Source organism: Dermacentor silvarum, chromosome 9, assembly GCF_013339745.2.
Source record: "Dermacentor silvarum isolate Dsil-2018 chromosome 9, BIME_Dsil_1.4, whole genome shotgun sequence".
NCBI lineage: Eukaryota > Metazoa > Arthropoda > Arachnida > Ixodida > Ixodidae > Dermacentor > Dermacentor silvarum.
The window spans coordinates 143,866,845-143,889,896 of NC_051162.1; the positions used below are offsets into that span (position 1 = coordinate 143,866,845).

The 23,052-nt window shown below is 43.0% G+C and overlaps 2 long non-coding RNA genes across 3 annotated transcripts; both read right to left on the reverse strand.

Moving 5' to 3' along the window:
* Positions 1 to 2,470: 2,470 nt before the first annotated feature.
* Positions 2,471 to 7,197, reverse strand: LOC125940158 (uncharacterized). The gene is made up of 3 exons (XR_007463398.1): positions 7,108 to 7,197; positions 5,445 to 5,534; positions 2,471 to 2,537 (listed from the first exon to the last, which is right to left on the reverse strand). It is a non-coding gene; the product is annotated as an uncharacterized LOC125940158 (long non-coding RNA).
* Positions 7,198 to 10,607: 3,410 nt separating this feature from the next.
* On the reverse strand, positions 10,608 to 19,250 carry LOC125940157 (uncharacterized). 2 transcript variants are annotated; one of them, XR_007463397.1, is made up of 3 exons: positions 19,105 to 19,250; positions 13,280 to 13,372; positions 10,608 to 10,697 (listed from the first exon to the last, which is right to left on the reverse strand). It is a non-coding gene; the product is annotated as an uncharacterized LOC125940157 (long non-coding RNA). The 2 variants fall into 2 exon arrangements; XR_007463396.1 differs by having other exon boundaries at positions 19,048 to 19,250.
* Positions 19,251 to 23,052: the final 3,802 nt, after the last annotated feature.

Consider the following 23,052-nt stretch of genomic DNA (forward strand, 5'->3'; position numbering starts at 1 on the left):
TACGTACTCCTATTCTGTGGTGATGAGGGAGGACTGTCGGGTTGAAAAGCCGGATTTTCAATTCCTTCAAGTTCTGCCTTTCCTGCAAGAACATGCCTCGGAAATGGTTCAAGCGTAGACAGAAGAGAAATTAAGGCCAGAGAGACTAAAATGTTCAAGCGAGAAACCGGCGTCATGATTTGCTGCCTCAGAAGTCTGCATACAATGGCTTCCATTCGCAAGCTTTTATGCCTTTGCGTAGACAATCGATATAGCAGATAGAAAAAAAAAGCTTTCTATTCCGACTTCCGTCGTGTGCATCACTTTTCCACGTGCTCTTTGTGTGCTTTTCTCGCCAGTATGCCAAGTCATTGCACTGCACCTTCAGTACGACAGGCACACTTGTTATAGCGACGTCGACACTGGCACGTTTACTTTCAACGAAAAGCTGCGGCTAGGTCAAAAACTGTGTCGGCGAAACGTTCCTTTTATGCGAAGTGTTGCTGAATCTGTGCCAGTGATAAATGCCTATAACAATTCTGTTACTAATAATTGTATTGTATAGTACTTATTAAAAACAACACGGTTTTCTTTTATGCGTAACACTGTGAAGAAACAAGGAAGCTTATATTTTACAGTAAAAAATGTTTGCTTTTGAAATACTTACACAGGATGCGCCCTCGCTGTACACTGTCCGGGTAAGTGCCCGATGCTATATCACTGTTTTCAGTGCAATGGCCTTTCCAAGCGAGATGTTAGGCTATCGAAAAATTTCCCAGTGGGGTCAGTCCACGCGAAACGTCGCAACCCCAGAAGTGACCATCGCTGATTATCATGGAAACAGCAGGTCGAGTCGGTGATCTTGTGAATAAGTTTCACCAAAGTACTTTTCTCGAAAAAAAAAAGTTGTGACATAAGCGCTCTTGGAAGTTCTAGTTTGTTCTGGAAGTTCTAGAATTGTTGGTTGCAGGCAACTTTTTTTAATCAAGTGAAAAACTACGTACAGTGAACAATATTACCTTATAATATTCTACTGGCACGGTTCTTTCATGTGACGTCATAGGATAACACATTTATGCGTTTTCCTCGTTTAATTCACTCAGTAAAAAAGCAATAAATTGTGCATATTCCGACCAAGAACATTCGATCGCTCATGGTCGAAAATTTGACAGTCCCGAAAATTCAATGGCACGAATATTGATGGTGCCAAATGTATGGTGTCACGATTGATGGTCGAACACACGACCTTTGGTAGGAGTCTAACCCACGCCCCTTGGTGTTAATTAAGGCATAGTTAACTAGATAGAGTTACTTAAGGCACTCGAACCACAATCTTTATGGGAGTCGCACCCTTGAAATTTGGTGTTAAGGCGAAGTTAATCAAGGCGCAGTTATTTCAGATGGAGTTAAGGCACTCAAACCCACGACCTTTAGCGGGAAGTCACACGCACGACCTTTGAGGTTCATTAGGGCGAAGTTATTAAATGCACAGTTAATTAGTACACAGTTAAATAAGGCACTCGAACCTACGACCTTTGGTCGGAAACAACAATAGGAAATAACGCATGCGAATCAGAATGTCATGTATTAATTTAATGAATGTCTCGTGAGCGCGCAGGCTTTCGCTTTCATCCTCTTTAGCGCAGGCTAAAGTGACTGCCAACTGTTTTTTTTTACCTAAGCATGATTAATGTTTCAGGGCACAAGATTCTCTTGCGATTTTTCCCGTTTCGAGAGTTTCTGCTACCAAATGTGTTTCGACTACAAAATACTTCCCAGAAAATTAGTCCGAAGTTAACAAGAAGTCTTTTTGGCAATGTTCACACCTAAATGAAGCATTAAGGTCGTCTAGATAAAGATAGACTCTGTAAACTGTGAACACTGTGTTACCTTTACAACTGATTAGTGTTCTCCTTGGAAGTGTACGTCTAAAGAGCTTCGCTGGACATTTTGCTGGATTCTGTAATATTGCACAGACACTGCGTTTTTTTAGATTGTCAGGTTATATCTCCATAAAAGTTCAGCCGTATACCAAGAAGAATTGGAGAGGAAGAGGACGTCTGTAATGAACGTTTCAGCATAGCGCTTTAAAATTTTTCGATGCACGCAACTGTGCTATTTCTAAATTATTTACTCTAACCGCTACAGAATTCGAGAAGTAAGCATTTAGTTATTCTTTAGCCAACCAGGCGCTCTTCTAACTAGCAAACCTACTTTCTTCGTCTTTTCCTCTTCTTCATTCCCAAGCAGCTTTACAAACATATCTGCGAAGAAATATATTATACTAAGTTGAACTTAAGGGGGGAAGCTTTAGCTTTGGGGCTGCTATCTAAATACATGAAAAATCAGAAATCGTTTTTCTAAGCAGACACTGTACTGAATGTGATTAGGTTTGTTAAATTTTAATAAAACTTACGATCTACTGATTTCAGAACACGATTTTTATTCTACTTGTCAACATTTTTCATAAAGTTTTGTAATAACAGCAACATTCAAAACACGAAACTTGAAGTGCACCATTTCCCTTTCCTACTTTCTTCGACCCGTCTGAGGAGCATCTGAAAGGAACGCAAGAGAAAAGATAAAGGCTTATAAATTCTAAAGGAACCTATATCTTATAAAAGGAAACAAACAATGGCATTTGGTCTTCGAACCCCATTTGCTTAAATTAGAAAGGAGGCATAAAATAAATGAAGTTGGCATGGGGATATTAGTTTTGTATTTAATCAAACAGCATTTGTGGAGACAGGTTTTGATCGCTTGAAAAGTCCTATCGGGGATATCCCACCAGCAATCTTGCCGACGATGAAACGATGAATAGAAAGAGGTCCAGTTTACTTATTCATTGTTTCCACAATCAGTTTGTATGATTGCACCCATAGAGGCAACTGTTATAAAAGTATATGTGATAAAACATCCTGTACTCAAAAATTCGCGCCCGATTGTCTGTTAGGACTCCACGTAAAACAGCTAAGTAAACCTGAAAGAGTTCTGTGCTTGAGTATGAATGAAATGCACACAAGCATTAGTGAATAATCCCATGGCCGTTGACTTTCGGTAGAGTAATGAATGGACCTATTCATGCGTGTTATAAATGAAAGCGTTCCAATATCTGGATATTCCACATAGAAAACAAACACTGAATTTCCGTGAAGTCCATAATGTCTGAAAGGACAAAATGGCGCTTCGTGCCTGAATGATTCTTACTGACATACAATGCAATCCAATTGTTGGCCCTAACAAATAGCCTCCTATATACTTCATGCCTGCCCATCGGCACCGAGAACGCAGGAAACCAGTTGTCGCGCCCAATTCCGTCACTCACCACCAGTTTGGCGGTGCTACCCCAGAATATAAACACAGGACGCTCTACGGCGGCGTGCGCTTTAGCATAACTATATATCACGCTAGTTTTTTTACCGGTGCCGATTCTACTGTTTACAACATCTTCGGGCGTTTAACGCCGGCACAGAAGCGTACAGGCCGCCGCGCATTGCTGCTTCTTCTTCTTCTTCAAAAAAAAAAAGAACGATAAAAGGAAACCACAGCTCTCATCTGTACTACTATGAAGCTTCATTTTCCTTCTGCTTATTATTACATATTTTTGTATGTCGCGTGGAAAAAAACAATGTCGGCTCTAATTACTGCACAACAAACACTTTTATTGCCATCATTTGGATTTAAAGTTTGTGGAGCTTTCGTGACAGGGGCTTCTGTGAAAAAACTTTTGCGATGTCGTTCTTGCCCATTATCTTCTCGCAAAATTAGTGAATAGAGGGCGGAAGAACTTTGTCACCATGCTTATGCACTGAGCAATTCAATAGTTCATGCTCTCGCAGCACTTGAGCAGCATTCGCGGCAGTCTTCCTCAGCGGCTGCTTAAAATTTCTTCGCTTAGCGAGCAATATACTTCAACCTACTTGTGCAAAGAGTTCAGCACAACTACGAGTTCGTCTGACCGATACAGCAGACGGCTTCTGTCTTGAAGCGTAATCAGAGAATCTGATGGCACCGAGTACTTGGGCTTTCTCAACAAATTGAGGCATTCTTTACAAGACACCCGCTCATTAACAGCTCAACAGCTCTCGACAGGTATCCGCCAACTATCGCTAGTGCTGCACATTCTGGCGAACGAAGAGTTTCTTTGCGCCGGGTAACGTGGTTGAACAGCGCTGCTATCGCCTCTTTGGGAAATTTTTCGGATGGTTCTGGCATAGTGCTTACGCTCAGTTGCCGCGTAGCGACGAGCATGTGCTATCTTCCGTGTCCAACACGTTGCTGTTTGTCGATGTTGACGCAATGCCCGTCTTCAGAGACTTTTCTATTCCGCACAAAACTTCCCGTGCGTCTGTGTGATCGTTGCTTCCAGCTGACCTCCTCACCACCCAAAAAAAGATTCAATGACATCAGACGAGAGCTTTCTAGTCAGAAACAATTGAAAGTGCATCTCTCTCAGCAAGTATCTGACGCTTTCCTCGTTTGACGCATTCCAACTTTGAGCCACTTCTCTCGAAGTTCTTCATCGCTCGGAATTTCATGAAATGAGATGCCCGGGACATTTCTTTTACAGTACGAGGTGCATCCAGGTCCACAACAATACGCCATACCACAGCGTATCAACTCGCAAAGCGCCCTATCAAACCGCTTAATGTAGCACAACTCACTCGTGACCACGATGTCTTCTTTTCGGCCAGAAGGCTCTCATTTGCAATGCTGCTAGACGTTCTCAATGCGGCACCGACAGTGTCACCACAGCCACAGTCCTTCATACCCTGCCGCAGCTCACCGCGTCAATCGAAGGCAGAAGGCAAGTTTTTTTTCCTAGCTGTGGACTGCTGCTAAAAGGTTATCTCTCCGCAAACCAGCGAACTGTTGGCAGGCGAGGCAAATTAATATCGTCTCGATTTGACGCTAATGGAGACGCGCACAGGCAATTTTTTCCCGCCTTTAACCATACACGGCGGCTAGCGAACTATTCTAACTTTTCTGGGGTAGCAGAGCCCCTAGCGGGCGACCTGCGAGGAGGTCAGGCAAGGAGGTTGAACGGCGCTCCGGGAGTGATTGCACGGCACAGAAAGTATATAGGAGGCTATGCGTTAAAGTACACGCACATTGCTATGCTCCTTAGCGGTATAGGATGAGGACGAAGTTCGGGTTTGGTATCGAAAAAGTAAAAAACCATTTGTTCTGAGGTAAAATCATTAACTTTCGATACGACCCATACGTTAGTAGCGGTAGGATGCAATGATTGTGCACTTCTCAAGGATAGCGGTAAGCTGCTGATCGTGACATGGTAATTCCTACCGTTTGCACTCCGATAAACTTTCTTGTACTCTAAATTTCCTTCTCATGATCAGGGCGCCTGATATAAATAACTGGCCTAGATAAACGTAATATCGACCGTCGTGGCTTAGTGGCTTTGGTGTTGCGCTGTTAAGATGGAAAGTGAACAGAAAGTTACGTACTCAGACGTGCTCCAAGATTAGGGGGTGGTGGACGGGGTGGAGGTATCGGTCGAGTTCCTCGATTGGTCTGTGTCTTGCTCAAAGATCTTCCTGCAAGGTAACAAGCCAGGCACCACGTTTTAAAAGCAGATAGAAGGAAACAAGTGGTACAACTAAGGAACGCTCTCTAGGAACATTTTGTTGTATCTTGAAGGCACTCCGCGGTGGGTGCAAAAGCGGAGATGGGCTGGTGCCTTCATATGCGTGGTGTTTTCGCGTGTCTAGTGCTGTAGGTCGCGTTATCTCAAGTTTCGGAGACGTGCTGAAGCAAGAGGCAGCAGAAGCGCTCACTCCGCTGTGTTGGCGCTATTGCTCCACCAGCGTTGGGACAGCGAGTCTTTGTGCTCATAGAGTGAGATCTGCTCATGTTTGCCTGTTTGCGCGTGACATCATGCTTGTTTATTTATTCCGTAAGCAAATGTCTACTGCCGTTTATACGTCCGATAAAACTTTTAACCTTACATTGTGCAGTTACCTAATATCTTTTCTATCGCTATCAATGCTTCGCCTTTCGGTGGAAAGTGCGAGATTTTTTAAATGAAGTTTTCTTTGCCTATCATTTCACGGTTTCGCCTGGGTCGGTTGGTCTCTGGTAGGGTTCTCGCTGAGTAGATTCAAACGTCATGCGTAAAGAAAAAGCGTAGGGTATACGAATGCCAGCCCGCTAACAGAGCAGCCAAATTATCTCATGATTAGGCCGGAAACGCTTTTTTTTGTTTATTGCGTTGTTCATTATTGCACAGACAACTGAAAATACAGGCATATTAATCACACTGTGGTGCAAGTATATCCAGAACTTTTTAATGAGCCAGCACGTCAAGAATAGTGACATGCACGTCAAGAATAGTGACCCAGTCATGTGGTTGAAATTTTGTTCTAAGCACCTCTCAAAGTTCGCCCCGGCGAACAAGCACTAGATCTTTGGTATGATCACCGGGGGTGGATGATAATGATTATGATTTCCATACTATGGCACATACCGTCAACGTGGGATCGGGCACGAAGCGTGTACGTGGTTTTGTAATGAAGATTATCGTTTCCGTACAATGGCACGTCCCTAACAGCGGGAGTGGCGAAGAATCGAGCGGTACATATTTTGGCACCGCCAACTAGCTCTAACACAGGATCTCAGCATGTCGACAATGAATATAATGTAGTTTTCTATGCTATGGCAAACACTCACCACGGGCATGTGGTCTAAAAACCACTGGTACATTCCAATACATAAGAAGAAACGAAGAACTACAAGTCAATGTAAGGTTTGTCACATTCCGTAGCATGGGTATGCGAGAACACCTGCGCGTGCCAGTTTCCTTTACGCCAAACACGAAGGGAATAAATTGGTCAATTCACACCAGTTCAACAATCGCTTCGCGAAATATTTCGCACCGCACAGATTCCAACATATGCGCTGAATCTCCATTAATTTTTTTATCAGCACCATCTCCTGTTTGAAACCTTGATCCGCCCTGTTGAGAACGCGCTTCTATAAAAAGTAAAGCATGGGAATCAGCATGGCTTAATCAAAGTTCTTTTCATATAGAATGTGCATGAATAATAATGGCTTCAAGACCTGGCCGGTAAACTTCCCTTTGTAGTAGGAGGTCAGCAAGAAGTTACGCACTCAGACGATTGCTCTGATTAGGTGGTGGTGGACGGACTGGAGGTGTTCGTTTTGTCTTGCCACAGAATCCTTCTGGCTGTAGCCCACTGATATCTCTGGCAAGATAATGAGCCGAGCATATGTTTTAAAATCGTGAAGAGGAAAGCATATGATCAAACAATGAAGATTGTATTAAGCAGATTACGTAACTGTTCAGACCCATAAAAGCCTGTAAGTGGTGGCACGCATCAAAAAGTTGCCGTGTAGTACTTGATTATGTTCTGTTATGCTATTGCTGCTGTGGAAAGTGTGAGATAAAGAGTACCTCTGCTACTTCATTCGTCTATCATATACAGCAACTATAAAGAAATAAATAAGAGTACTGAAAGAAAAACAGATGAATGAAAATTGAATTGAAGCTAATAAATATGAAAAAGCCGCAACAAGAAGCTACCTGTCAAAGGTTCATGCCACTAACCGATAATTTCTACACTTTGTATTCCTAATATATTGACGAAAGTTTGGCATACCAAATAAATGAATGTACGTGAATGGAATGAAAATAAATCTCCATTCTAGGAAGTTGCAGGTAGGTTCCGGGAAGAAGGGAGTCAGGAGAAATCGCGATGTCATTGCTAGGGAACCTGCTTAACCCTTTACCAGCAGCCTAGAACATTAGTAATGTCTGCTTGCGTTGGAAGTGACAGCCAATATTCGTAGAATAGATATTCGAGACAGAGACACATGATTAAATCACGCAGGCTAGGTAACTATTTGCCGCCATGCCAATGCAAAGGGGAAGCTATTAGCGATCATCATCATCATCATAAATATCGTCATCATCAGTACCGAAGGGTACCCCGATGCTACTACACGGAGAAAAAAACTTCTAGTTCTGTCCCTCACATGTCGATCCTCTTTCCCGTGGGCCCACCTTAGTGTGTTTCTGGCCACTATACACGCTTTTTTTTCTTTGTTTCGATCGTTTTAGCTATGAGATAATACATTTGACAGCACGCGTTCGGCAATGCAGCACTCATGATCTGCTACCGCACCTAAGGGCTGCTGGCTGGATAGCGCTCAGCCACCTCTCTGGGCACACGGCTTCGCACGCGTGCGGAATACGTGGGACGTCACTACACGGCATCATAAACGACTGTCAAGCCATAGAGATTGTTTACCAAGTCTTACTTCATAAAGGCATAAAGGTTATAAGGCTATGTACTGCCTTTGTGAAGGCACTACATCGCACCTAAACATTATGATTATTAATATTATATTATTATTATTATTATTATTATTATTATTATTATAGTTGTATTAGTAGTAGAAAAAGCACTTACTAAATCTGCATACTTGAAGTCGGTATATAGCCTTCCAAACGGTAGCAGTGGTTTTTATAGCGTAAGCTGTTATGGGATCATTCCATAGCCGTTTCGGGTCGCGATGATGCCGCCGCTGGCGTCCGCCGCGTAACCGCTATCCCTAAAACGCGAAAAAAGTACACGATTCCCGCCGGGATCGAACCCGCGCATGCTGCGTGAGAGCCGGATACCCTAACACTGAGCCACTCAAGCGCTTGCTATCGGGACGCGGGAAATACCCATATATAAGGCAAGCACGCAGAGGGAGACGACTCGAGCCTCCACCAGTATGGTGGCGCCATCTAGGTAAGATGCCTGCAAAACGCCGCGTCCGCAGGCGCAGACGACGATATGCGATTCAGACGAGACGCGCAATCAACACGCTCCCGAGCTGCCGAGTCTCCGCCAGTATCGTGGTGCCGTCTAGTTAAGGTGCCTGCAAAGGCGGCGCGCCTGACATGTAAGTTGCAGTTGTGAGGCTTGATCGGGCTCAGCAGACTGCTGTGCACAGCGCATTACAAGCCGCAGCTCGCCATCGACGCCGGGCGGACAGTTCAGATCGTTCTCGTCAAAACGAGGCGAACAGACTGCCGCGAAGACCCTGTTGAGCGTGGTGCCCAAATTGGAGCTATTCTTGAGCCGCTCCACCAGCTTACGCTGTAACTGTGCTGCGTGTGCCACACAGGACTGTGACTTCTTAAATTTCAGATTTGCAATCGCTACTTCCTTGTTGCGTAATTTTTAGTGCACTACTACAACTAATATTATTACAACTACTACAACTACTACACCATTATTAGCTTTCACTAGCTCAAACACAAAAATTAAGTTTTTCGCTCCTCCGGCGTGTTGCGCAGCTTCACTTAAAAGATCGTTGGAACAGCTGCCGCGGTCGACTACCTGCTCCCTATGGGCGCGTTGGTAAGGCGAAGGGACATTTTACTCGCAGTGTAAAATATTGAGTATTTTTATAGTACAAGTGCGGACAAAATGAGTGGATAAATTCATCAACTTCCCGCCTCTCGTTCTCTATCCGCCTGTCTAGGCCCATAATCTTAGGCCTCCGTGCTTTTGTGAATTTTTTCCAGTGAAGATTCGTCTTGCATTTTGATAAAATTTACGTATATGCGCCAATTATTCCCCAAAGCTGTACGGTAGCGTATTGGCGCGAGCCATTTCTCTTGCCTATACGCCGAAACTGACTATTACTACTACTACTACTTACTACTTACTACAACTACTTATTTACTACTACTACTTACTGCCACTACTACTTACTAGTACTACTTAATACTACTACTGCTGCTGTTGATACCTCTACTTTGATGTAGCAACGAAATTTTGAAGACAACTCTTCGCTGGCTTCGTGTCCTATACAATGATTAATTTTAAAATATATGTAATATTTGCATTCCGTTTATGCACAAAGCAGTTTTATTAGGAGCAGCTCGGCAAGGCCTCAAAATTCTGCCACGACCAGGTGCAGAATGTCCTGCAAAGAATAAGGAGCAATATTGCCACATCTCTTAGTGTAAATATCAAGAAATTAGCACCCCTTCAAGAACCCACGGTTGTTTTTTGTACGCTATATTGCAAACACTGAACGTTAACAACACTTGTATTTTACTGGGTAAGAACAAGAAGAAAGCGAGCGACATGCAGTTTCACATTTGAATCAGCACAATTTCTGTAATACATTATTGTTATCCTCAGCAACTCAACCAAATGCATCAATTATTTTAGGGTGCTACAACCTCATTATCAGTGGAGGCTACGTCTAGCACAGGCAGGATGTGCGTCGGCACATAATCGGGGAAACATTTTATATAAAAGAGGTCTTCAAATATTTACGTGACATGCAAATGAAACTTCGTATGTTGATGGGGAAAAAAGGAATTCCTACGTGGGTTCCACTTTTGAATATTGTAGAAGCAACCACTCAAAACTTGTTGGTTAGGATTCATGTTTAGTGTAATAACGCAGATGTGTGCAGGAGAGATAACCAATCAAATGCTCATACCAAGTTTTTCGGGTTCTGTCAAGCGTACAATTAGTGTCGATATCGCTTATGCTCTTATACGACCACACACGGTCTCGGTTTCGACGTTACGCTGCCCTTTGTGGGCTGGAAGGTTAGGAAGGAGATACTTACTGTTAGGGTTTTTAAGTTAGGTGGTGGTGGACGGGGTGGAGCTTCCCGTCGAGTGCCTGGCGCAGGTTTCGTTGCGTTGTTTCCAGACGATCCTCCTGTAAGGTAATGCGCTTGACATCGTCCATTAAAGTGGAAAGATTATTACTTATGTTCAAAACTACAAAAGCGGTTGAATTTTCATTATTTCTATTTTTTAAATTATTATGTCTATGATTCCTATTTCATTAGCAATCACAGTAGGCTGAAAGTAGCAGCTTCCTGCTGCCTTATGTGATATACCTACCCTCTTTAGTCACTCTGCTCGTGCGATTTGTTTTCGCCAGCTATATATAGGGGGGGGGGGGGGGCAGTAGCAACTCGAACAAATGCATTAATTACCTTAGGGGTGCTACAGCCTCATTCTACACTGATTCTTTATTGGGCAAACCTGTGCCCACAAAAGCAAGCTACACTCGAAGCACAACGATAGCGGCGAGCACAGTCGGCGATCGTCGAAAGCCGACGCGCTTCGCCGGGTCGGCTTTTATACTTGACTCATCGAAGGTTCCAAAGTAATCCCTGGTGCCCCCGTGTCTTCCAGAAAGTACTGGACAATTCGCGTCGCTCATACAGTCAGATTACATACGCGTCGGTGACAATAGACAACGGATAGAAGCATCGATAACGTTCGAGAAACTTCCGATACATGCAGGTGCGTCCTGCGCCTAGCGATAACGTTTAACATTTGTTAGCCGGTGAAAAGCGGTCACCAGTGAAAGATAAACATGTACACGTGTCAATCTTCAACGACGCCCGGTGACCGTGTTTGAGTCTGGACTCCGATGCGCCGACGAGGACTTAGCGAGAAACTGTTACGACGCTATTAAAGCGAAGCTTTGTACCTCTACCAGCCAGGGTTCTGTCGTGTCCGTCGTTGTAAGCAAAAAACGATCCCGACGAACCGCTAACAATTGCAGGTATAGCAGTATAGCTTACTTGAATTCAGGCATTCAGCGTACAACTAAGCACCCGTTTTCGCAAGAAAAACCACAAAAACAAGCTTCAAAGTGATGAGCCAACATGATGGATGATAAGGGCTGCGGGCAAACAACGGAAACAGGCTCGGCGCGGTCCGTAAGATTAGATTGCAGCTGTTGCAAAGCTTATGCAGCTGCTTGAAAGAGGGTGACGTCATTCGAAACCCTTCCAGCCTAGTAACTGCTTCGGTTCATTTTCTAGACTACCCCACTATGGGGTAGTCTAGTAGTGTATATCACACGGATCATAAAGCAGTAGTGAACATCGTTGTGAAGTAAATAATAATAAAGGCCGTGGTTAAAGTTACGTTATAGTGTGTGAAATATCAAGTGCGCCGCAGTCACCGTAAGGGTGGCGTAAAAGCTTCGCTTTCCAACCACCTTCACAGGGTGGATTGGCGGGCAATTTTTTCGGACCCTATAAGATCATCCGACCAATTGACGCACTGGACTATGAGGTCGTGCCAGACGGCATTTCGCAATCACAGCGGCGCCGCGTGCGACCAGAAGTCATCCACGTGGTGCGTCTTAAGCCTTTCTACGCCCGCTGACGAACTTAGGTACTTCGCTGTTTTGTTATTGTTTTTTCTTTATTACGCGTGGTTTTATTTTCCCTTTCGTGCTTGTTTGTAGTATCGGGACGACGCTGTTTAAGGGGAGGGCACTGACACGTGTACGTGTTTATCTTTCACCGGTGACCACTTTTCACCGGCTAACAAATGTTAAATGTGTTTAGCATTGAATCAATATAGCGACACAGCGTATTGCCACCGTCCAAACGAGGTATGTGTGAGGCGTGTACTGCAGCGGGACTTGTCTTTCTCGCTTCCCTAAGAACACTGCGTGGCATGTGCCGCCGCGAAGCCCACGGATGGCCTCCGAAATGCGTGGAGCGCCGGTGCGTGCGAACGCTGAGAAAAAGCGTGACGCGGCAACCGGGCTCCAATATCGCGCTTCATTCCGGACGAGCTGCTCCGCATATTGGTGCTACCGAGAAGTACACGTGTGGCCTCTGAGACGATAAGAAGTGTCGTGCCGGTGCTTGCCCACGCTGAAAATTGTTCCCTCGCTTGCCGCACACCCAGTGGCAAATACTCAGTGACCCAAGTTGGCGAGTGGTTTACCGAAGAGCGGCACACGCCGAGTACATCCATGGCGCAGCTCGCTAGAGCACTGGCGTGAATGACGTTCGTTCAAAAGCAGGAGATACCTAGTGCATTGGTGGCACAACCTGATAAGCGTCGGGTTGCTGTCTTTGAGTGACGCTTGTGAATTGGGTTCGGACTAGCACTAGTGCAATAGTACACCTCCCCTGACCACTCGTCTTTGTCTGCGTTGAGCATAGATAGATAGATAGATAGATAGATAGATAGATAGATAGATAGATAGATAGATAGATAGATAGATAGATAGATAGATAGATAGATAGATAGATAGATAGATAGATAGATAGATAGATAGATAGATAGATAGATAGATAGATAGATAGATAGATAGATAGATAGATAGATAGATAGATAGATAGATAGATAGATAGATAGATAGATAGATAGATAGATAGATAGATAGATAGATAGATTCAAAACGCCTGAAGTAGGCGAAGAATCGTAATCAATTTTTCTGCTGTATGTCGGCTGGAAGTTGGAGAAGATGGTACGTACTCTGACGTGCTCCAAACTGAGGTGGTGGTGGACGGGGTGGTCGTGAAAGTCGACCTTGTGGTGAAGACTTGCTTTGGTGGTTAACAGATGTTCCTGTGTAATAATAAATGCGGACGTGCTTTCGAACTTTCAAAAAAGTGGACATATTGTTGAAAAGAAATGCTCTATCAAGGAACATTTCGTCGCAGTTAACAGCCTTAGAAATATGGATGTGGCGGAACATAGGCATGCTCTGCAATAATAGACATTTGTAAATGACATGGTCGCCTTTGTTCAGATAAAAATGGGTGAAGAGGACATTGTTATAGTCTTTTTATGGCTGCCCGCTTTACTCCAATTCACTACAAAACAAGAGGCTTGCAATATTTCCTTGTGGCCGATGCGAAATCCAATTTTCCTATGAAATTAGATCTAGAATCAAATAAAAAGCTCGCGCAGGCCATGCGATTATTTCTCAGCGACGCCGAATAAACAGGTTGCCATTAGCCAATCGTAATTATCATCAATATGATAGTCATTATCATGGTCACCGTCGTCGTAAATATAGTGCGGTAATTTACAGCAGCAACTGAGATACATTCAGAAGTAACGAGAGACGCAATAACTTATTTCGAGTCTGATTTTCGCATGTGGATTCTCAATACATAATTACTTGTTTAGCGCAAAAAACAACGGACACGTGAAAGACGACAGGACAAGGCGCCACTCCCAACTGACATCATTTTATTGTATCCCTCCTTTATATAGAGCAGAAACAAGAACATGGGCAGTGAGCACCATGCGCGGCAACCACCACAACATCTGATCGCCAGAGTGCACTCATGACACATAATCCAAAAAACCATATAGTGGCGAGGTAGATTTTCGCAATGAAACCGGGTTGTCCTCGGAAAGTATTTTTGTCCCTTCTCGAATTTTATCTAAGTGCAACTTTTATCTGGTTCGAAAAATAAGCTATATATTCAAAGAAATGGTGTTTGTATTGGTTCATGTGTGGCACCTGCTCTGTGTAATTTTTTATCGTTTGTTGACCGCGCTCTTAAGAGTGCTTTAGACAATGACTTGGTTCAAATTTTTAGATATGTTGACGATTTTCTTGTTGTGATAAAACAGACTAACAACGAATGCTCCGTTACGGTAGCCGATATTTTAACTCTGTTCACTGACAATGGCAAAGGTCTGACTTTCACACATGAGCTATCTAGGGACGGTAAACTTCAGTTTTTAGATTTGCAGCTATCCTTACAAGCAGATCACGCGTGTTGGATGTACTCGCCACGTGCACGTAAGGAACTCTTACCTTATGCGTCTGCGCACTCAAAGATTGTCAAACGCGCCATTGCTTTGATGTGTCTAGAATCTTCGTTGAAGAAATCGTGTCATCACACCGCGAACCAGAGTTTCATCGCACAGTTAAATAGGCTGAAGGCGGCGGGCTACCCAGGTGTGATGGTGACCTCGGTCTCTGAGGTATTGCTTGAGAGACTGAAAGGGAAGTGTCACAAAAGCAACTGTGTTACTCAAAAGAAGTGGCCTGAAGTTGTGCCGTATTGCCATAGAGTGGCTCACAATCTAAAGAATGTCGCCACTAGACACAATGTCCCAGTAGTGTTTTTTGCTCCTCAGAAATTGTCATTGTTGTGCAGCCGTATTTCAAAAACAAGTAAGAAACCAGTTTGTGAAAAGAACCACGAGAAGATTGTAGATTGTAGCGTCGGTGTAGTATATAAGATTCCGTTGTCATGTGGCAAAGTGTACGTAGGGCAGTCAGGCCGCTGTGTTAACGAGCGCCTTAGAGAACACGAGCGATCTATAGCGACAGGCACAGGTTCCCATTTAGCTCAACATTGCAAAATATGCAGGTGCAAAGCTATGTTCCATGACACTACGATTTTGAAAAAGAGCCGTGATACCACCGCCCGAGAATTATCGGAAGCTTTTTTCATACAGTCACTGGGTTCGCAGTGCATTAGTGTGCCTTCCTTAATCTTGTACAGCGCGGAATATGGTTTTTTGGATTATGTGTCATGAGTGCACTCTGGCGATCAGATGTTGTGGTGGTTGCCGAGCATGGTGCTCACTGCGCATGTTCTTCTTGTTTCTGCTCTATATAAAGGAGGGATACAATAAAATGATGTCAGTTGAGAGTAGCGCCTTGTCCTGTCGTCTTTCACGTGTCCGTTGTTTTTGCGCTAAACAAGTAATTATGGATTCGCACCAACTAGCCCGCCAACGCATTGTACGGATTCTCAATAGTGCGCCCACTTTCATGAACAAAGTACGCGGTTTTGTTTATCAGTTTTAGGTGTAAGGGGCCAAACTATTGCCATCATGGCGTTGGTAAAAGGAGTGCTTCGGGATAAACTCTTGAGCTCCTACGACACGCATGGGATACTGGCATGTAGTGCTTAGGAGCCCCTCGATCTGGACACGTGGTTTCTAGATTCTGGGGTTTTATGCGGCGTCAAAACCACGATATGGTTATGAGGCATGCAAACGTGGTTTCTCGTGTGCGCTGGATGCTATTCGGAACCTCTTAGAGCAGTCGGGTTTCGTATCGCGACTGCTATGCAAATGGAAGCTTCAGTTGACGGCATGCGGATACGTGCAACGAACGCTTTATTCTATTCCACACTAGCGATGGTGAGTAAAGTGACCTGAGGCGTCATTTCAACTCAGTCTGTCCGGAACATTCCTGTGTGCGCAGCTTGAAACCCATGCAAAATTCGCTTTATTTTAGGGCTTAGTTTTTTAACATCTCTGTGTTATCGTACTTCTGCTCTTCTTTCCTGATATGTGAATATATGGATATGATATCTGTAATGTCGTATTCGAATAGAAATCTTTATTATTATTTTTTTTTCGCGTTCAGTTAGCTTTGTGCGAAGGGAAGTCAAAAAGTAAAGGGACTTTTGAGAAAAGGTACATTTATTCTAATGCTAGAAAACTGAAACATACAATATTTTTCTACACAACCTCCCTGCACTTCAACGCACTTTGCTCAAGGTTTCACAAGTTTTTCAAATCCGTCGAAAAAGATTTTTTGGGTTGCACCTGTAGCCAATTTTGCACCGCATCAATGACTTCTGCATTGGTGCAATCTTCTTCCCCGGAGCGCTTCCTTCAGTAGTCCAAAGATATGAAATCGCTTGGAGCCAGGTCTGGACTGTATGGCGGGTGTTCCAGCAATTTGAATCCCAACTCCTTTATTGTTTCGGCCGTCCATTTGGCAGAATGTGGCCGAGCGTTGTCTTGCTGCAGGATGACACCTTTTCGCAGTTTTCCACAACGTTTGGATCTGATTGCAGGTATCACTTTTGACATGACTTTGACTTCCCATTTCACCCCAAGAGGTGAAACTGCGAACAGTGAGAACTATTGTGATGTGTTGCGAGCTAAGCTGAAACCTGCTTCGAATTGCTGGAACACCCGCCATACAGGCCAGACTCGGCTCCCAGCGGTTTTCATACGTTTGGAGCATCGAACGAAGCGCTCAAAGGAAGATTACCACCGATGCAGAATTCATTGATGAGGGGCAAAATTGGTGAGAGGTTGCAACAAAAAAAAAACTTTTTTTTTTTTTCGAAGGAATAAAAAACTTTCTGAAACTTTATGCAAAGTGCATTGAAGTGCAGGGAAGTTATGTAGAAAAATAATGTATGTTTCAGTTTTCTATCAGAATAAATGTGCCTCTTCACAAAAGTCCCTTTACTTTTCACTTGCCTTGTATTATACCGTTGCATAATACAATTTTTTAAGTTGTTCATTTGAGAATCCGCTCTTCCTTTTTTTTTCCTTTCATCAGCAGAGCAGATAACGGCAATATTTTTTTATTATATGGCGGATGTTTTAGGTAGTAATTAAATGGCTCCTCAAAGTGAATTTTAAACCTACAGGCTGTGATTTATACTAGTATAAACTTTATAATATTTTAACGCTATTTTTTCCCAGTAAAGATACTGGAGGAACCTCTTAGCCAAAAAAGCTGTCATAGGAGCTTAACGAGGGCGTAGCGTGCATTACATGCCAGCAGATACGCGCATATTACGATAGGTAAGCTTCCTAAAATTCAATGAGCGCACTTACGGGGGAAGCAACAGAAAGATATTTAAGATAAAAAATGTTCACATAATTGTCTCCAACACATTAGTAGGAACATCAAAGAAATATCGCTCACTCGTTGATCATAATACAAAGATTCATGATTCAGAATAGGATAAAAGGAGGAAAATATGATTAAGAAAATGTGCCATTCATTGATAATTGCATACACTTTCAATTGCAATTTCATAATTGCAAGAAAATTACCGTAGCTACAATAAGCAAGCGTAATAGAATAAGATAAACATTATAGCGCCAGGAAGGTCGCGTAACTGTTCTTGATGAATCCACTGTGATTTACCATTTGATACGTATAGTAGTACATGTTTCTGGCAATGTTGTTAGTAATATATGGGAAAGGGCAGCACTTCCCATATTTCTAGATTTAAGGCACATTTAGTGTTTATGTGGTGTTTCCAAGGTAGTCAATAAAGTAAAAAAATATATTTAAAGAATTTTATTGATTGTAATACCCAATGCTAATAAGTATAATCTTCTCATATCACACTTTGGACGAGAAATGCGTTTCTTGTTGAATATTTCAACTCAATGTTCTCTGTATGGCACGCATGTTTCTTTTGCGATTCCTAAATTATATGTTAGTTTTTGTTGACGCAGCACAGAAATGTTGCAGCATTATTACTGAGAGATAAATAATGCTTGTTAGATTGGTAGTTTGGAATGTGTTGCAAGAAACACTGAGCCTTTCGGTCAAAGTTTACCTCAGTGTTTCTTTTTTCTTGACTGAGCTATTCTTGTCCAGAGCTATTCTTGTCAGAGGCTTTGACATGTCCATTCTTGTAGTTCTACTCCTTTATTTACCAGCCAAACAGGACGTTTTCTTTAGACTTTCATATAATATTGTTTGGAGTAAACAATATGCTGTCTATTAAAATTTCGCAGTGTATTTATTTCACAGTGTATGGTAGTGTATGTTGCACTCTTTTTACTTTTCTTTCTCCTATACATGGGTACATCCGCAACTTGTTTATAAGACGCGTCCACCATATATGCATTCTTCAATCAGAAAATATGTTTTAGTTCCCTCTTTGCACAGATGTGCATAGCATGAGCAAACAATTCAGCAGAGCGTCGCAACTGTCAGTAACGCAACCTCGTTCTGTGTGCATGATACTACAGTTGTCCCAACACAACACAAAGTACCCTCGTGCATCCAAATTTCCTTATCTTGTACATATTCATCTGCTGACAACCATAGCATTCACCAGTGTACAGCGTTACGCTTTCATCCACAGGCAGTTACGATTCGTGAGTGCAAGCAGCTTGTTGTGCCACAACCTTCCGCGCCTAAGTCAAAAACGTATGAAAACACCGGTTTTCTCGACGCCTTTTACATTTGCCAATGCCGATCACACTCTGCTGAAATGCTTGAACGAATATCCTCTTGTTCAAATAATCTACGTGCAATCTCGAGTTTACAACTTGGAGTCTGACTCCAGGAGAGTACTTGCTACTTGATCATTATTTCATCATGTATATCCCGCACTAATGAAAAAGAACCTAAGTTCAGTATGCCCGAGTTGAAAGTCCCGGCAATGTGCAGGCCATGGTGTATTATACAATATAACACAAAAATTTTGACTTGGCATGCATAGTACCGCTTCTTAGGTTCACGATGCAAGGCAGGAAAACAGAAAAATACGTACTCAAAACAGGTGGCGGAGGAGCAGGCCTAACAGGCATAACAGTAAAATTTAAATTACCTTGTATTTCCGAATAACTTTTGTGGTTTCCCTCAAGTTCTTCTGGAAGCCCGTGTGTCGAAACGTGTGCTAACGTGATCAGCAAATAAAATAAACCCAGCACGAACAAAGTTTTTAGACGAAAGACCTGCGCCATATTCTGCTACCTGGAAAGCCTGCCAGCATATGCTTCCGTTCACAAGCGGTTATGTTTTTGCCGAGACAATACGAGACAAAAATATTCTACTTTTGATTGTCGCATTCTCACTCTCTTGTATCAGCATGTTGAGTTTGTTTTTGCCAGTATGCAAAACCATTGTGTTGCAGCTTCATTTTGAAACGTGCATTTGCTTTATCGGGCTCTACAATGATGCATTTGTGTTCGACGAAGAGCTGTGGCAAGATAAAAAAATTAACTGAGTAAAGCGTTGCTTCTATGCGGAGCGTTGCTTGAACAGTGGGCAGCGATGAACGCTCACACAAAATTCTGTTATATGAAATGGCACCGCTTTTATGAACAATCAGTGTAACTTCGCTTCGTAATAAAGCTCAAGAAAATGCACCAGCTTCTCCTTTACAGTAACGAATATCTGCTTCAGAAATGGTCACATGCGGTGCCTCCCTGCTTTAAAGGCTCCGCAAATCTACTTCCTCACGCCGAAACTTTGTCAATGAAATCGCAATAATTTTAATTGAAGACTGTCTTCTGTTGTTGGCATGGTACGTAGCTGTGAACTCTTGGTGCATATTGGTTACGACATAAGGTAGTTATGTTAGCTTACCCGAACATCAAGCACTGCTTGAGTACGAAATAACTGCCAGGTTTACCGGCAACACAAATGATTTTATTTTAAGAAACATGCGGCACAGTACAATACGTACTCATTTATAGCTAGCAAATAATGTGTGATTAGCGTGAAATACTGAAGCATGCGGTTTTAATTTGCATTAGACCATTTTCAGTGAACCATTGAAACGTCTTATAAAGGCAAACTGTGTCTTTCTATGAGAAATATACATACGTATATATGCTGTGAAACACCATATGTCATATTTACCTTTAAAAGTGACTTCTTACAACCAAATTATTTCCCATAAGCGCCTTTAGTCATTGTTATGGGTGCCGTAAGTTTTAGCTATCTGGTGCCCCGAAAGTTGCCGTCGATGGGCCCGGCTTCTACCTGTGGCATATGAACTTTTCGTCCACTTTTACTGATTTCCATTTTATTTGTGTTAAGAACTGCGAATTGCTCTACGCTTACCTTGGCTTCAATGTTGTCTTGATTTCGTAGGAAATAAAAAATCAAGCACCTCGTTTGCCCTTATCCTTCGAGCACAAAAGTGTAAAAACTTTGTGTGATGAATCCACATTGATTTGCCGTATTTCTGTCTTCTGCTCACGATGCGTGCTATGGAGTGAACCTTATAAGACCACTCATATTTCGGTTTGATGATTGCTTTTCTTTTTATTTTCTCTCCAGGGGCATGACTTGTGATGCCGACCATCACGCTGCAATGTCAGAAAGGGAGAGGGGGAAGGAAGACATGCTCAAGTGGTGCATGCTCAATAGGCTAACAATGCTGGTGGCTGCGCCAGAAAACCTTAGCTTTCTTCGTCTTCCCAGGATACTTTAAACATACGTTTCATGGACGATATTTCGCGTCCAGACTGCACGGCAAGCACAGTTACTTTACATAGCTTAGGGCGGTAATCAAATGATTAGCGCTGTAATAATTAAGGCATACACTTTCATCGCTGGCTGCTCTCGAACCCAGGCATCACAAACGGTCATTCTTATTTTGTCATTTGATGAAGAGCTAATTTGCTTGGCAACATCAGAGAGGTGATCCTCTTAGAGCTGTTGGTTCTTGATGCCTAATTATCTCTGCCACTTCCCCAACATTGTGAATGCTGGTTGCTGGCTCCTGCGTTGGACAATATGCAGGTGCCAAAGATGTGCCAACTGAGGTATACCTGAGGTAAGGAGGGCCCATTGCACTGGTCTCGAAGGTTGTGCAACCTTATGTGGCCGGGGGCGAAGATGGCAGACGCTAGCTGGAAACGGAAACAAAATCGGGTCAAAGCATGTACTGAATTCACTGGAGACTAGGGCTCGAAAAAAAGCATCGACCAGAGAGTGAACGTTTCCGATGCGCAGCAAAGCGTAGTTTAGGACACGAGCTGGATCGTGAACGTGAAGTGGAGCAGCGTTGGTACATAGCGACGAATATAGGTTGGAACGCGAGGGCATACTTATCGTAAACGCGAAGACGGGCGACATCGATGCGCAGTGATCAGAGGTAGCAGCGATGCTAGAATGGGACTTTCACGGGTTCTCAAAAGTACTTGAGAAACTCTTCATGCAGGATGACTTTGCATGGGGTCGGCGTTATTGTGCGAAAGACATTGGATTGGGGTCGGCCATATCCGGGTGTTAACTTGAACAATGTGTTTTCAGAAGATCAGGTGTACAACTTCCGAATGTTGTGCTCTATGCTTCCTGATGGTTGTGAAACACGAACCATGTTCTTCGCCAACACCAACAATAACTTCGCCTAAACCGTTTCCCACAGTGCGTGAGACCTGAATTGTAGTTTCTCGTTTTCTGTTTTTCCACGGAGTAACTGCATGAGATCGAATCATAATAATGTTCAAAAACCAAAACCGATTACTCAAACACCGGTGATTCTTCCGATTGCCTAATAATAAGCTGCTAGATTTTATTTGTTGACAATATTTAACATGTCTTTTATACTATGCATTTCTTTCTCTTTATTGGGCAAGACAGGCAGCAGCTCTGTACTATTAGATAACATTGGCTTGTAGACTAATCTTTCGACTATTGTCTTGATTGGTGGTCATATTTTCTTGATCGGTGGACAATTGGTGTTTGCGTCCCGGCGGCGCCGATTGCACTCTCGCATCTGTCGCTATTCATAGGCGCGTTGCTCCTCGGAGTACGGACTGTATGCGGCCTCCCCATTACGATGACAGAAGAGAAGGGAAATCGAAAATGGAGAATAACAACTTGTATTTCGGTTTGTTTATATACCGCCACCAGGGGAGCGCGGAAGGAAAGGAAACTAGATACGCAAGCGCTTTCAACACCGGCAAAGAGAGGCCGGTGCGAACGTAGACAAGGCGACACGGGTCGCACAGCGTAAAATCTTTGAGAAACCCCAATTATCTACCTGGGAGTCTACTGATCTTGAAAATGGTGCGTATTGATAACTAATCTACGCAAAATGCATATCCCAAGGACGCTGACAAGCCAGTTCTGGAAGAAGATGACACGAGCACAAGTGGCACGAGCGCGTTCATGCGGGACCTGACGTTTTGCTTACGCACACGAAAAATCCACGTAACGCTGGCCATCAACAGCTTCGCTGTAAAAAAAAATAACTTCAACATGCGAGCAATTGAAAAGGAAAATATACGTGTAACTGCAAGTGACAGGAAGTCGGTAGTGCAGATTAGCAAGCACATATGTAGCTGGTGTCTAGCTGACATTAAAAGTCAAGTTAAGCATCTCATACAATAATTGGTAATTCATCAATCATCAATATAAATTTAGCGTTTTATTTGTTCGCAAGTCTAGCCAGTTTTTATTGATTTGTTCCCCAGACCATTCGAGATTGAAACATTTTGCCCTCATCCATCCTTTCAGTCGACCAACTTGATGCATTAAAAAAAATACACTTGAGGACCACATGCTGCAATACGTTGCTTAGATATTTCCTATTACCTAGAGCTGGAATAGTGAGTATATTCTGAAGTGTTTTTTTTTTCGTTCATTCACTATTGCCAAGTCTGTTGTTATATACTATATGTACACTTTTCCCAACTGCCTTCTGTAACGTCCTTTGGGCCATGAAGATATTTCAATAAATCGATTAATATTATATTTGTATAGATTGTATATATAAACAATGATCAAATGATGATCGATATTAAACTGTTTAGTAGGT